At 40.6% G+C, this 14206-nt stretch overlaps 1 protein-coding gene across 2 annotated transcripts in view; it reads right to left on the bottom strand.

Moving 5' to 3' along the window:
* The window catches only part of slc39a10 (solute carrier family 39 member 10), a 43388-nt gene extending 30342 nt beyond the window's left edge, over positions 1-13046 (bottom strand). The window contains exon 1 of one of the 2 annotated variants that reach the window (XM_074658135.1): positions 12844-13046. The gene's annotated coding sequence lies outside the window, so the exon portion shown is untranslated. The remainder of the gene's footprint in view (positions 1-12843) is intronic. The other variant, XM_074658134.1, reaches the window with a different exon arrangement.
* Positions 13047-14206: the final 1160 nt, after the last annotated feature.

Below are 14206 nucleotides of genomic sequence, written 5' to 3'. Positions count from 1 at the left end.
GCATTTTGTTCACATTTGTGGAAGTGTCTTTGTCTTTTCATAATTTGGGCTGGAAGTTTTACTGCTGCTATACGTAGATACCCGGTCCTATTTTAAACAGGATTGGTCAGCTTACTTTTACACACACAGACAGTATTCACAACATTAAAATAGGTCAAACTGCCCAATTTCCTTTTTACCTCTACTGGGCTTTAAATCATCCTTTCAGATATGTGTGACCTCATAGAACTCATCAGGGAAGCCATAATAGACATTTTTCATTGAACACATTTTGACATGTCACAGTAGAAAAAGCACAGGTGTAAATAATGAAATTGATGATGGCTGTATTCCATTTAGCTGCTTCAGTTTCGGGGGTCTGGTATTGTCCGTACTGGCTCACACTGTCCTGGCTCACTGGGACACTTGAATAGAGCAGATACACAGCTAATGTTATCAGTAACACCTGTGCTTTTCCCACTATGACAAGTCAAAATGTCGGCTGTGAAAAAGGTCTATTGGAAACCACACATTTTTCAAAGATATTAAATATGTCAGAAAGAATTGTGAGGCCAGTGCACTGGGACTTACGAGACAGGCTGAGGAGTAAAAAAAAGACAAACGTGACAGTATGTGGGCGAACAGGTGCATTCAATAACCAATCAAGGTAACAGTGCAAATGGCTTCTCATTGGCTAACAGCAATCAGTGGAGAAAAAACATTCCTGTGTCTGCCCGGCACTCTCAAAATGCCCTTACAGTACAACAGACAACTTGACATGCAATAAGGTGAACTTAAACTCTGACTTACAAAAAACTGGCATTGTAAAGTGTTGCTCAGATAAAGTACTGGGATGCAAACATACAATGTGCGTGCCTGATCTAACAGAGGTGGTCATCTCCACCTCAAACTATATATAAACTACAGCTTCTGGTAAAAGTTGCGTGATTTACCTCATATATTTCCACTGGATGTAATGGTGCAACCTTAAGAACACAGCAGCTTTGTTTTTAAGGATTTCACTCATGGCAAGCATAACTTAATACCACGGAATGAGAATATACATGCTATACTGTCAGAGTGTGAAAACATTGTTCCTAACATATGAAACAAATGTATGAATGTATGAACAAATGTAAGGGCAATGGACCTTTCAGACACAACATGACAACAGCAACACTGCGTCCTGGAACCCATCCTTTCCAATGGCTTGCACTGCTTGTACTTGTATTTATGCGCCTTGCTGTGAGACCGGGTTGGTCGAGCCCAGCTCAAACCACGCTGTGTCTGAAAGGGCCATTATTCAGCATGTGGGAGGTTTATAAATAATATTTCTTGTGATTAATGAACAAACGGTTTACTCAAAGACAGTACTGTATTGTAACAACAATTTGGCTTGTGGTTTTCACTACGCTGAAGCAAGCCTAAAAGGTTACAATGGAAATATAAATGTATTGGAGTAGTATACAAACAACCCGATTCCTTTTGATTTAAAGTGCCGGTGAATAAAGAATACACCTTAATGGTACATAATGATACATAAAGCAGTGTCTATTTTTACACAAAAATTAGAAGAACCTCTTAAAGAAGTAATCAGCTGATCTGAATGTCAGGCTGCAGCTACCACATGAACATGAACGTGTTATGTCAAAACAATGTATCAAGTATAGTGGAACAGCTGCAAAACTAAATCAAATCTAAAAACAAAATAAATCTTGTTTTTGTTTCTGAAACATTTTTCTATACATTACTCCATGCCTCAAAAATATGTTTTTCTTTTCCAGGTTGTTGATGACAACAGGAACCCTTTTATTTCTCAGAAAAAAAAGGCTTTGGCCCCTAAGCCGTTTCATATGATTCTCACATGACCACACACATCCTTCCCATGTCAGTATGGAGCCGGTGTTTGCAGGGAAACGGAAACAGGAAAGAAGGATACAAATCTCTGGTATTCAAAACATGTTTTGAGTAAAAGTTCCTAATCTCATATTTATATTTCTTACAAAACACAACGCACAATGCACTGTCAACCTGCGTTCAAATGAATAAAGCCAATGATGAACATATCTGCTTTATGAAAAATATAACCAGCCAATATCTTTTAATGGTTTCTTACAATATTTGGTATTATGTCCAATAGTGTTTTACATATGAGGTGTCAGTGTGGATCTGCATACTGTGGAGCCAGGGAACTATACAACCAAAAGCTGCACTAAGTGGGGAGTAAGGACACAATTTGATCTCGAGTCTGATGACAAAAAATAGATCTACAAACATGAGTGGAGGGTTTCTTAATCGTCCTGAGGAGCCGAAGAGAGGGCAGATGTCAGCTGCCACATGGACTTAACTCAGAGCAGATGGTCTGTGGGAATCTTTGGGCCTTTTCACACATGAAAGTCCGAACTAAGGTCCGAACCAAGTGTTGCGTTTTTATTACAGTGTATATACTGTATTTGATCCGGTTAGTTTTTGTCTTCACATTGAATAGCTTCAAACTGGGGCTATTTTTACCTCTGGCAGTGTGCCGGGTGTCCTCTTCATTGTAATGATGCACATGCCATTAACATGAAGTAGATCCAGTATATCCAGCTCAACCTGATGCCAGGGAAGACTCGTGTGTAATGCCAGTGATAGAGACACCTGTCTGCTCTCAGCGCTTCCACCATCTCACTCTCTCTCAACCACACACTCGCTACGCACACACTAGACTAGGAGACACACCGAGATAGTCCTTAAAGGAGCTACGCTGCTCTTATAACATGATGCCGGCCTGCCGGAACTTCCTGTAATTGGTCCGAAAGTCTGATCCATCCAAAAATTAATTTCACACTAGAAACAAACGGAACCATGGTTCAATTATAGACTGAATATAAGAAGTGGATGTAGTCACCATGATGTCTCTCATTGGTTTGTGGACTGTCGTTTTGAAGCCTCGAGTTAGGCATTTTGGCCGTCACCATCTTGTTTTTTTGCAACCAGAAGTGACACGAGAGGGTGGAGCTAAGTACAACCGAACGCTTAATAAGACATCTTTAGGCAACTCCCAGACCAGCCCGTGGTAGCCACCTGTCAATCACAAGGTAGCGCTAAAGCTACCGTGCTTTATTGTGTATCGTGTAAATTTACTAAATGAACATCATGCTGTATTGAAGAAGACTTGAACTAGCGATTGAGACCATAAACTCATGTTGACAATGTTTACTGAGGTAATAAATCAAGAGAGAAGTAGGATCATTTACTCATAGACTTCTATACAATCAGACTTCTTTTAGAAACCAGAGGAGTCGCCCCTGATGGCCAATAGAAAGAATGAGGGTTTCAGGAACCTCCGCATTGGCTTCACTTTTCAAACCCGGAGGTTGCCCACTGGGTTCAATTTGATCTGGAGAGAGACCCCCTCTTTTTGTCCGACCAAGATTCGGCTGTTTGGTCCGGACTGAGGTCCGGGGGAGCTTTCACACCTGTAATTTTGGTTTGGATCATAAAAGACTGAAAGTCTGAACTAAACAAGGTAGGCATGAAAGGGCCCTTAGAGGACCACAGGCTGCTGTTGTATCATGAAATTCAGGAAAGTAAGAGACAGATGAGACACCTCAGTTCCAGTGATATATCTCTGCTGATAGTCAACAAAGACAACTTGAGAAATAAGAGATTGTCAACTGTTTTCAGCTTACCCATCAGTGTTTCCTAAGCACTCATCCAACAGTGGTGAGGCTGCCCAGTGAGACGTTACCAACACCGGCAGACAGACTTTGAAATCATTACAGCTTAACTCAACTGTCCACAAGAAGCACAAGCAAGTATATACCTCATGTTTACAGACATGGTGCTTTTGTAATTGCATGGACAACCACCCACTACTGCTGCAAAACACCTAACAGTGATCAAGGTAGTCATTTTGACACGTCAAACCAGCAATCCTTTGATCAAGAGTAGCAATTCTGTGGAATTTGTCATGAGCTGTGCGGTAGGTCTCCTGCAAAACTCCTGACTCAAGTACCGGGCATATTCACATGTAGAAAGCCTAATCACAGCATTCATCATAGCAGACTCAGCACAGGTGGTAAGTCAAGAAGACACATGTGTTTCAGTGTGTGTTGATCCCAAAGTACTTGTCATCAACAAAATATGAAGAGACCCATGAAAGTCCAACCTTTCCAAGTTCAGCTCCTCTGAAAACAAGGCACACCCTATCGTTCAGCAAATACCCTGCTTCCTAGACTCTTACACGAAAACAAATATTGCATCAAATTCAGGTTTTGTAGGCTTTGAAGCCACTGAATCGTTTAGACAGTGCCGCTGATGGAAGATGCTGTGTATAGTTCTGAATTCCTCGGGTGGAATCAAGGAGCTGCAACGTAAAAACAGCGAGTGATAACTGTGGCGAGGAGCAGGTGCATGGCTGATGCTCTGTGGCCTGGAAGCATGTTCATCGTCATCATAATGTAAAAGAGTCTCTTAGACCGCAGGGCTAGACTAGACACAGACAAGTAAACAGAACAATCAGCTGAGGAGTACACTGTGCAGATATCAAAGAAATAACACCTTGGCAAAACAGTGAGAGTGATGCTTACCTAGTCACAAATAAGCCAAAAGGGACAGGGGTTCACGCCACGCCAATACTAAAATGTTCACGCCAGCACTAACCTAAGTAACAGGTTGGATGTTTTGAGGCTTTTCAGTCCAGTTGACTTAACTAATTTGCACAGGGAGGAGGGGAGGCACCGGGAGGGAATGTGTGTGTGTGTGTGTCTGCCATGTTTGAGCAGTCAGGGAGCTGTGTCTGGGATCAACCACCTGACTAACCAGCTACTCATGGTGGGTGGGTGTGTGTGTGTGTGTGTGTGTGTGTGTGTGTGTGGCTATAAGTGACCTATTGGTAGGACAGTATGACCATTTTAGTATTTTGCCTTGATGTAAATCAGCAACTTGAAATGTGTAAAATATATCAAAATGCCACCACAGTGTTGTTTATTAAAATAGTGTATGTAAAAACCCCCTTGCTAAGTTTGCAGAAACATTTTAAGCTCATGCACCCAAAGTCAGTACCGATCTGGTACATACAGTACAGAGGTATGGGCTCTGTCTAGGTTATGAGAACGATACATTTGTAAACTAAACTGATGCCTAATATAGACGTGCACAAGCTAAAATCTTCAGCAAGAGTCTGCCTGAAGTTAGAATGGATGTATTGGTTAACAAATGTTAGTTAGCGTGACTCAAAAATGCCACGTTACCATAAAAGCCTGCATCATAAACAGCAGGAGTGTGGGAATGGTGTTACATTTGCAGCAGATTGTAAACACTGTGAGCACTAAAGCAAACCTGACCCGCCAGGCCCATGTTTACACAATTCTTATAAGAAACCTGCCGCTGGCAGCAACAGTGACTTTCACCGAGTGTTTGTACTGTAATCGAGGTCGGGTTGAATTTAGGGCTGTATGATTATGGCCAAAACAATAATCACGATTATACTGATCAGTACTGAGATCACGATTATTTATCACGATCATAGATTTTAGGGAAATTTTTTAATTGCAATTTCACATTTAAAGGGACTGTTTGTAACTTTCAGAAATGCTTCTTAACAGCGACACCTGTGGCCGTGAAATCAGCAAAAGTCAGCGTTTGGCTCGTGCTTGCTCGCTCTACATAGACATGAACGAGCATCGCTCAAAACAGTGAGGCGACACACGTCAGCTAAAAGCACAATATCACTCTATAGTTCAGCTGCTTGGCAGTAATGTTAGCTGACCAGACGAAGGTCTCTCCATGAATCAATGCTGATACTGTGTTTGCTTCTCCTGCCTCAGCGCAGGCTGAGGCAGTGGTGCTCCGCAGTGAGAAACTCGTCTCCCTCCGCCCGCAGCCGGAGTGAACAGGGAGACACCGGCACCCGGTCGGTAACGAGACGACAAGGTTTCTCTCTGCAGAGTCCCGTCACTTCACAAGACACGGAAAACCTCTGTTTGTCTGGTGAAGCTGCAGCATTTATTTCTGCACAAACGTCCACATTCACTAGATATAGTCAGAGCTAAACTAACTCTTCTGCAGTGTGTAGTGAGCGCCCGTTCACGTCTAGAGGTGGAGCGAGAACCCGCATGCTGTCTGAGTGAAGGCAAGCAGGCAGAGGAGCGGGACGCCGCGCGCGCACACACCCGAGCGCGCGCATGTGTCCCGACCCAGTACATTTATATGCTTAAAAAGTTACAAACAGTCCCTTTAAATAAACAGAACGCTGCTTTCACTTCCATGTTGTGCTACATTCTAACCGTCAAAAACTCTAAATGGTGTCCTTTTACTTTGTTATCGTCATCTATAGTGTGATCTATTTGCATAAAAACACACATTTCAAATGATTAGGAAATAAATGATTGTATTTTCATTTAAATATTTGCTTTGATTAAAAAAAATCTTGGTATTAGTAGTTTTAATTACATATTTTAAGCTGCTTAGAGGTAGTGTTAGGAAGTTAAACAGGTCTTTCTCTCTTTAATATCTATTTTATAATGCTGTGAAAACATCTGCTTCACACAACTGGATTTATTCAAGTTTCTTGTCAAAAACTACATTTTACAAGATTACATTGGAAAGCATGATAGCGTTATAATTTACCATCGCCCAATAGAGAGCTTGAACGCATCATAATGTAACTCATGGAACCTCCGTTAACAGAGCTGTGTAGCTCCGTGCTGTCAGCAGACGAGCCGGTCACTGTGATCACTCTGAGCAGCATCATGGAAACAAATTACAATATAATAAGTGTCTGATTAAGTTAGTTGTTCCAAATGTTTTTGAATTTGTTCATCCACGGCGTATTTTGGACTTGCAGTTGTGACAAATTGCAGCTTTATGTCGTCTTCAATCACGCTGAAGAACTTCCACACCGACGACATGCTGTGTGTGTCTATGCGACGTTACTGACTGTGCCGCTGTGAAACCATCATGTGGCGGCTGCACATCTGTGTGCAACTGGCAAAAACTCAGATATGTGACACTGCTGAAAACCGGCCAGCTTCAATCGGCTGCTGATTGACAGTGCATCTCTAGCTGTTCACTTAGGAAGTGCTTCATTTATGCAGCAGAGTTTTCTATGAGCGGAGCACACATTTTAGTTATTCAATTTTGGGAAGCCAAAATCATGATTGCGATTAATATTTGATTAATTGTTCAGCCATAGGTAAATTTTAAAATAAAGTTTAACAACCTCCAGTGCTTAGAAATGTTGTCTTTTAAGGGCAATTTTTTTTCCCACAGCAGCAGTGCCGCATTACTGTACACTCATGCACCTCTACATACTGTACAACAAACAGAGATATCCATCTGAGAATAACTTAATAATTAATGTTAAATATTAATAATGAAAAATGTTGTGGAATTATTCCTTATTTCAGGGGCTATTTTGGGATTTATACATTATTATTACATACTCGTATATAAATTTTTTTATACAGATTTAAAACGAAGCATTCGAATAGAGATTTGTAGATCCAATACCATGGCAACGGTCGAAGCTTCGAAGCATTCGGGTCAGCCCTAATCAGCAGACAAAAGGCCATTTGAGCTAATTATATTGCAGTAGAAATCTTACAGCGGCATATTGGTAAACAATAGAGACTTGAAAAAATATTCAGCCATAATCAAAAAACATCACCCAAACGTTAGGGTAATTTCGTGTTTGCTTGATTACTCGAGTGGTTGGGAGGTCATTCTTGGATTTTGGGGTTGATTTCAGCATCAGTATGGCTCAGTATAATGCCCTTCTATTGTCGCTTTGTCCTCAGTGGATCTGAAACAACAGAAAAGTCAAGGGACCCTGGACTGCATACAGCTTGAACAAAAACTCCAAGTCAGGACATGACCGCTGCAATCCTTTGTTCATTGTGTCTACTTTCTTTATATCCCGGTGTAATCCAAAAATAAGCAACAAAACAATTTGGAAACAGAACACAAGCCTGGGTTAGACATTAAGCCTACTTTAGATGTTTAGCAGGCAAAGCCGAGACCAAAACACAATTTCAATAGCCGCGTTCAAGACAGTGAGCGTATTCAATATGAAAGACAAAGATGGTTGCATTGTCATATACAGAACAGATAAACTCATGAGGTCCCATCCGTAAGGGTTTGCTGAGCCTCGATTCTCTTTTCCAGCACTGCCCTACTGCATCTCAATCATACAACTGTACTTGATGTAAATCTTACGAACTTTGGAGACTGTTTATTACATTGCACAGGCAACACTTATTCATGCAGCACTGTAAGAGTCTTAAAATGCACAATGACACAATGGAAGTCTGTGTATAATATCCTCAAGCTATACTTTCAAGCTGCAAGCTGCAATCATAAAGCTTGATAATGTAGCTCAACAAGCCACTTTGCTAGTCATGTTGCCTACTTCTCAGCCTGTGGAAACAGTTGTATAATGTCTTCTGTGGCTCTGGAGGAGCTTTGTTAAATCTGACAAAAAAAACAACAACCCTGTTGATGCCAATAACTGAGCTCCTGGTACCACATCATGTGTGTTAAATGAGAACTACAGTACAGTACTCAAAATATAATTAAGGTGTTATCTTCAACAGTATATGAGACCTGCATTATTCATCCACTTTGAGCACATGGAGGCACAGATGACATACATGGCACAAGTAAAGGATAATGTACAGCAAGCCGGTCATTGCTGTCGAATACACCTCGACAGGAGGTCTGGCATCGCCCTGAAGGGGTTTATTTCACAACAATGACCCGATAGCTGTATATTATCCCGGTTATTACACGGCTGCTTACTTAAAAAATCAATAATTTGACACAAACACGGTCTGACAGAGTCCGACATCAGAACTGCACCCATATAGGTCTGCTATAAAGAAATAACAGACCGTCGAACGCCTACATGGACCAATCAGAATCAAGTGTTCAACAAAGCCGAGTAATAAGTCAATTTCAATTGCTAAAGAGAATTGACGCGTCAACACTGAAGCTAATCTTGTTATATCCGACCAAACCTTCTCTAATCCTGAGGGCCTAACATTTCCTTTGTCTTCTTTATTTAACTGGGGTTAACGAGAGAGAACAGTTAATACCAGGAGGCTCCACACTGAACATTTACATTGGCTTCAACAACAGATAAAAGTCTGCTCTCCTTCCTTTATTAAATAATAATGGTTGATTTTATCTTTAACCATTGCACCTGTAATTTTGGAGTTCTGTTAGTTGTATGATGTTTTGATTACCTCTTCCATAACTGATATGCATATTGGAATTATATATTAGATACAGCTTGTTAACTGAGGGGAGCAATCTATTACCTTACCTAGGCCAGTGATGGGTCCTTCGCGACCGATTCATTCAAAAGAACAAATCTTTTGGGTGAACGAACTGAACTGAGCCACTTGCTGAAACAATTCATTCATTTCTCAGTTCAGTTATTTTTAAATGTACAGTATTAATATTTTATATTTGTATTATATATTGTGTTATGGTCTTGATTTAATATTTGTTTTGCACTGCAGTTAGGCTATTTATTTTGTTTTTGATTGCAAATTAAGTTTATATTTTCTTCTTGATACTTTTTTTTAACTGTACAGTATTGTTAAGCTTATCTATTTGTATTAAATATTGTCAGATACGCCCTTGATTTAATATTTGTTTTTGCACTACAGTTGTAATCTATATTTTCTTTCGCTATTGTTTTTATTTGCGCTGTAATTTATATTTCCTACTTTTAGAATTTCTTGTTTTCATTTCAGTATAATAAAAAAATATTATTATAGTTGCATACACCTTTTATTTGCTAACAGTATCTTTATCCAACTAACTTCTCTTCACTGAACAATTCGGTGAACAAATCGTTTTACTGAACTAATTCTAGTTATTCAGTACACTGAAAATGAACTGCTTTGTCCATCCCATCACTACTAGGCCAGGCCAAAATAAAGCTTTTGCATATTTTGAGCAAAACTCAAATGTAGCCGAATTCAGTACCAGGAGCTTGTACTGTATATGGTGACATTTACTGTATATAACTGCAGTGTGATTTAATGAATCACCTGCCCTGTTTAAGCCACTATCTATATACTGTAGACAGGGGAATTACATACAACTTGTTGCATGTCTGCACATAATTTTCACAATTCTGACAGTTGATGAAAATCATCTAGGATGATATGAGGATATTTCAGAGGATAGAAGTTGTGTAATTGCCCTTAAAAACAAACAGATCACTGATCACATCCTTAACAAGTTTATAAAATGTCAACCTACAGACATGTTAATATTGCAGTGGAACTGTCTAAGTTGAATGGACTGGTTTATAAGGATGCAATGTGACTGTGTGGAATTAAAGAAATGCACATTTTACAACATGCATGTTTTGGCTACATTTCTGTATGAATGCTACAATGTTGATATATAGCCTATTTATAGCAGTTGTGCCAATAAATGCAGGTAAAAGCTGTTATTGGTTACATGTTCAATACTATCATCAGTACACTAGTGCTACTTTATACCTCTCAGCACACGTGTTCTCATATGGACTCTACATTAAGCTCTTCAGCATTGAATTGTTTATACTATGTTACAATATACACATTGAATATTTATCAGGAGGGACAATAAGACTTAAATGTCAAATTTGCATATGACCAAAAAGCAGTCACTACGCATGTGTCCGCCCATTAGGATGGGTGAAGATGCAAAAAAAAAAAAAATGCTATTCAAAAGCTGCATAAGTTTGCCTTGCTGTAACACTAGTGAAGTCTTGCTGCAACACTAGTGAAGTCACGCTGTAACACTGGTGAAGTCTTGCTGTAACACTGGTGAAGTCACGCTGTAACACTAGTGAAGTATTGCTGTAACACTAGTGAAGTCACGCTGTAACACTGGTGAAGTCTTGCTGTAACACTAGTGAAGTCTTGCTGTAACACTAGTGAAGTCTTGCTGTAACACTGGTGAAGTCACGCTGTAACACTAGTGAAGTATTGCTGTAACACTAGTGAAGTCACGCTGTAACACTAGTGAAGTCTTGCTGTAACACTGGTGAAGTCACGCTGTAACACTAGTGAAGTATTGCTGTAACACTAGTGAAGTCACGCTGTAACACTAGTGAAGTCTTGCTGTAACACTGGTGAAGTCACGCTGTAACACTAGTGAAGTCTTGCTGTAACACTGGTGAAGTCACGCTGTAACACTAGTGAAGTATTGCTGTAACACTAGTGAAGTATTGCTGTAACACTAGTGAAGTCACGCTGTAACACTAGTGAAGTCTTGCTGTAACACTAGTGAAGTCTTGCTGTAACACTAGTGAAGTCTTGCTGTAACACTGGTGAAGTCACACTGTAACACTGGTGAAGTCACACTGTAACACTAGTGAAGTATTGCTGTAACACTAGTGAAGTATTGCTGTAACACTAGTGAAGTCACGCTGTAACACTAGTGAAGTCTTGCTGTAACACTAGTGAAGTCTTGCTGTAACACTAGTGAAGTCTTGCTGTAACACTGGTGAAGTCACACTGTAACACTGGTGAAGTCACGCTGTAACACTAGTGAAGTATTGCTGTAACACTAGTGAAGTCACGCTGTAACACTAGTGAAGTCTTGCTGTAACACTGGTGAAGTCACGCTGTAACACTAGTGAAGTCTTGCTGTAACACTGGTGAAGTCACGCTGTAACACTAGTGAAGTATTGCTGTAACACTAGTGAAGTATTGCTGTAACACTAGTGAAGTCACGCTGTAACACTAGTGAAGTCTTGCTGTAACACTAGTGAAGTCTTGCTGTAACACTAGTGAAGTCTTGCTGTAACACTGGTGAAGTCACACTGTAACACTGGTGAAGTCACACTGTAACACTAGTGAAGTATTGCTGTAACACTAGTGAAGTATTGCTGTAACACTAGTGAAGTCACGCTGTAACACTAGTGAAGTCTTGCTGTAACACTAGTGAAGTCTTGCTGTAACACTAGTGAAGTCTTGCTGTAACACTGGTGAAGTCACACTGTAACACTAGTGAAGTCTTGCTGTAACACTGGTGAAGTCACACTGTAACACTGGTGAAGTCACGCTGTAACACTAGTGAAGTATTGCTGTAACACTAGTGAAGTCACGCTGTAACACTGGTGAAGTCACGCTGTAACAGTAGTGAAGTCTTGCTGTAACACTAGTGAAGTCTTGCTGTAACACTAGTGAAGTCACGCTGTAACACTAGTGAAGTCTTGCTGTAACACTAGTGAAGTCTTGCTGTAACACTGGTGAAGTCACGCTGTAACACTAGTGAAGTCACGCTGTAACACTGGTGAAGTCACGCTGTAACAGTAGTGAAGTCACGCTGTAACAGTAGTGAAGTCACACTGTTACTGAAGCCCAGCAGTCTGATAGCAGCCATCAGTTAACTACGGAGGGGGCTTCATCACTACACGTGGTCCGCATAATGCAACACAGAGCAGCTCTCCCTCGTCATTGAAACGTGCCTACAACACAGCAGCCTTTAAACTGACCACATGATTCTATCACCAGCACACAACTAGTCTCCACTATCCGTACCGAGCCCCGGTGAGCTGCCGGAGGACCGGTAGGAGTTAGAGCCCGGTTGTTGTGTTAGAGTCGCCCCTTCTTGTCCAGGCTAATGCTAACGCTAATGCTAATGCTAGCCTGAACAGGAAGGCAACATTCAGCCAGCTAACGTTAGCTAGCAGAGACTCTCAGGAAACAGCCCGCAGCCTCCAAAGAGAGCAGCGCTAACATGCTGCTGTGTGAGAGTCCGTCACACATGTTCACACTAGTGGTTAATAACATGAACACGGTGTGGTGAACGCTGCCCGGGTCCATGTTGTGGGAGTGAATGACAACAAATGGGGTTTTATATAGTTACCTCACGCTAGTGCCGTGTGCATCTCCTCTCCGCGCGCTACCCAAAAAAAGAGAAAACCTCCGTCTGGTTACGTCAACGCACGAGAGGCCAGGCATTCACCAACGGCTCTTACGACATGTCCGTAGAGTACCGTCAGCGGCGGAGCAGCTGTCTGCGCACAGAGCTGAAGAAATCACTGACGCTTCTTTCCGCCAGACTGTGTGTGAGCTGTCTGACTGGCTGAGGAGATGAGGAGATGAGGTTATGATGTTATGATGTTCACACACACAGATAGCTGCGTCATCACAAACATACACCCTAGAACTGTAGTTCACGTCCTCTCTGTGTTTTCTCATTACAGCTCATCATTTGGTCATAACCCACTAAACTTTGTCTTGTTTTGTTACAGGCTGTCATACTGTCTAAAAGTCCACCATACGGTTGCAAGTAAGAGGAGATTATTATTTCTTAAACTATAGTTTGTAATTGATTTTTATCATTATCGTTTAGTTTAGTCTAGTCTTCATTTACCACATGTCTCAAAGCTGCTAATTTAAAGTCTTGACAAAGTAATAGCCTCATAATAACAATGAATAAACATGATTTATACAGCACTTTTCAAAACAAAGTCACAAAGTGCTTTACATGGTCGAAACAAGAACAAAACATTTCAGGATTGCAACAATAACAATTCAAATGGAAATAAAATATGCAAAGGTAATATAAAAATAGGAAGAAATACATAAAATGATAGAAAGCAATAAGTACTGTGGGTTTGAACCCAACATAATGAAGACAAAATGGTAAAAAAAAGAGGAGAATACGCACTGTAGTCCAGACGGGGAAAGGAGAGAGGAGCTAAATATGCAAGTTGAAACCAGCTGAATCGTTTTTTTTTTTTTTTTTTTTTTGGTTTGCAAGTTCCTCATTCACTTACCAAAGTTTTGAACTGACACACACTTAACAGTAACAGCTTCTTTTACAGCCCAAGAACAGTACATTTAACACGTAGGCCCACAGTGTTTACAAGAATGAAATATATTGAAAACAGGATTGAATGGTTTGTCTTCCTTTTGTTTTTAATGTTTGCCACATTAAACATCTTGAGAAGGTTCAAGTCATGTATTCAATCTACTATTATGTATAGTTATTTATCTAATGGCCGAGTGCTGTTTAATCATGCTTGGAAATAAGCGCAAGTCATGACTGGATTAGGGCACATGACCTCGGCAGTGTCATACATATAGCTCCCACTGAGCACACAGAGGTGATGTCATCAGTATTGTGGCCAAAGACTATAGAAGCAAAGAGGTGAAACTCTGGTGCTTTTTTGACAATAGCCGCTAGATGGCGCTGCGGTAGTACTTTCGCCATTTTGGACTGA

Source organism: Sebastes fasciatus, chromosome 14 (assembly GCF_043250625.1).
Source record: "Sebastes fasciatus isolate fSebFas1 chromosome 14, fSebFas1.pri, whole genome shotgun sequence".
Classification (NCBI taxonomy): domain Eukaryota; kingdom Metazoa; phylum Chordata; class Actinopteri; order Perciformes; family Sebastidae; genus Sebastes; species Sebastes fasciatus.
Note: the sequence above shows the minus strand (reverse complement) of the source record. Positions and strands in the feature narration are given on the sequence as shown.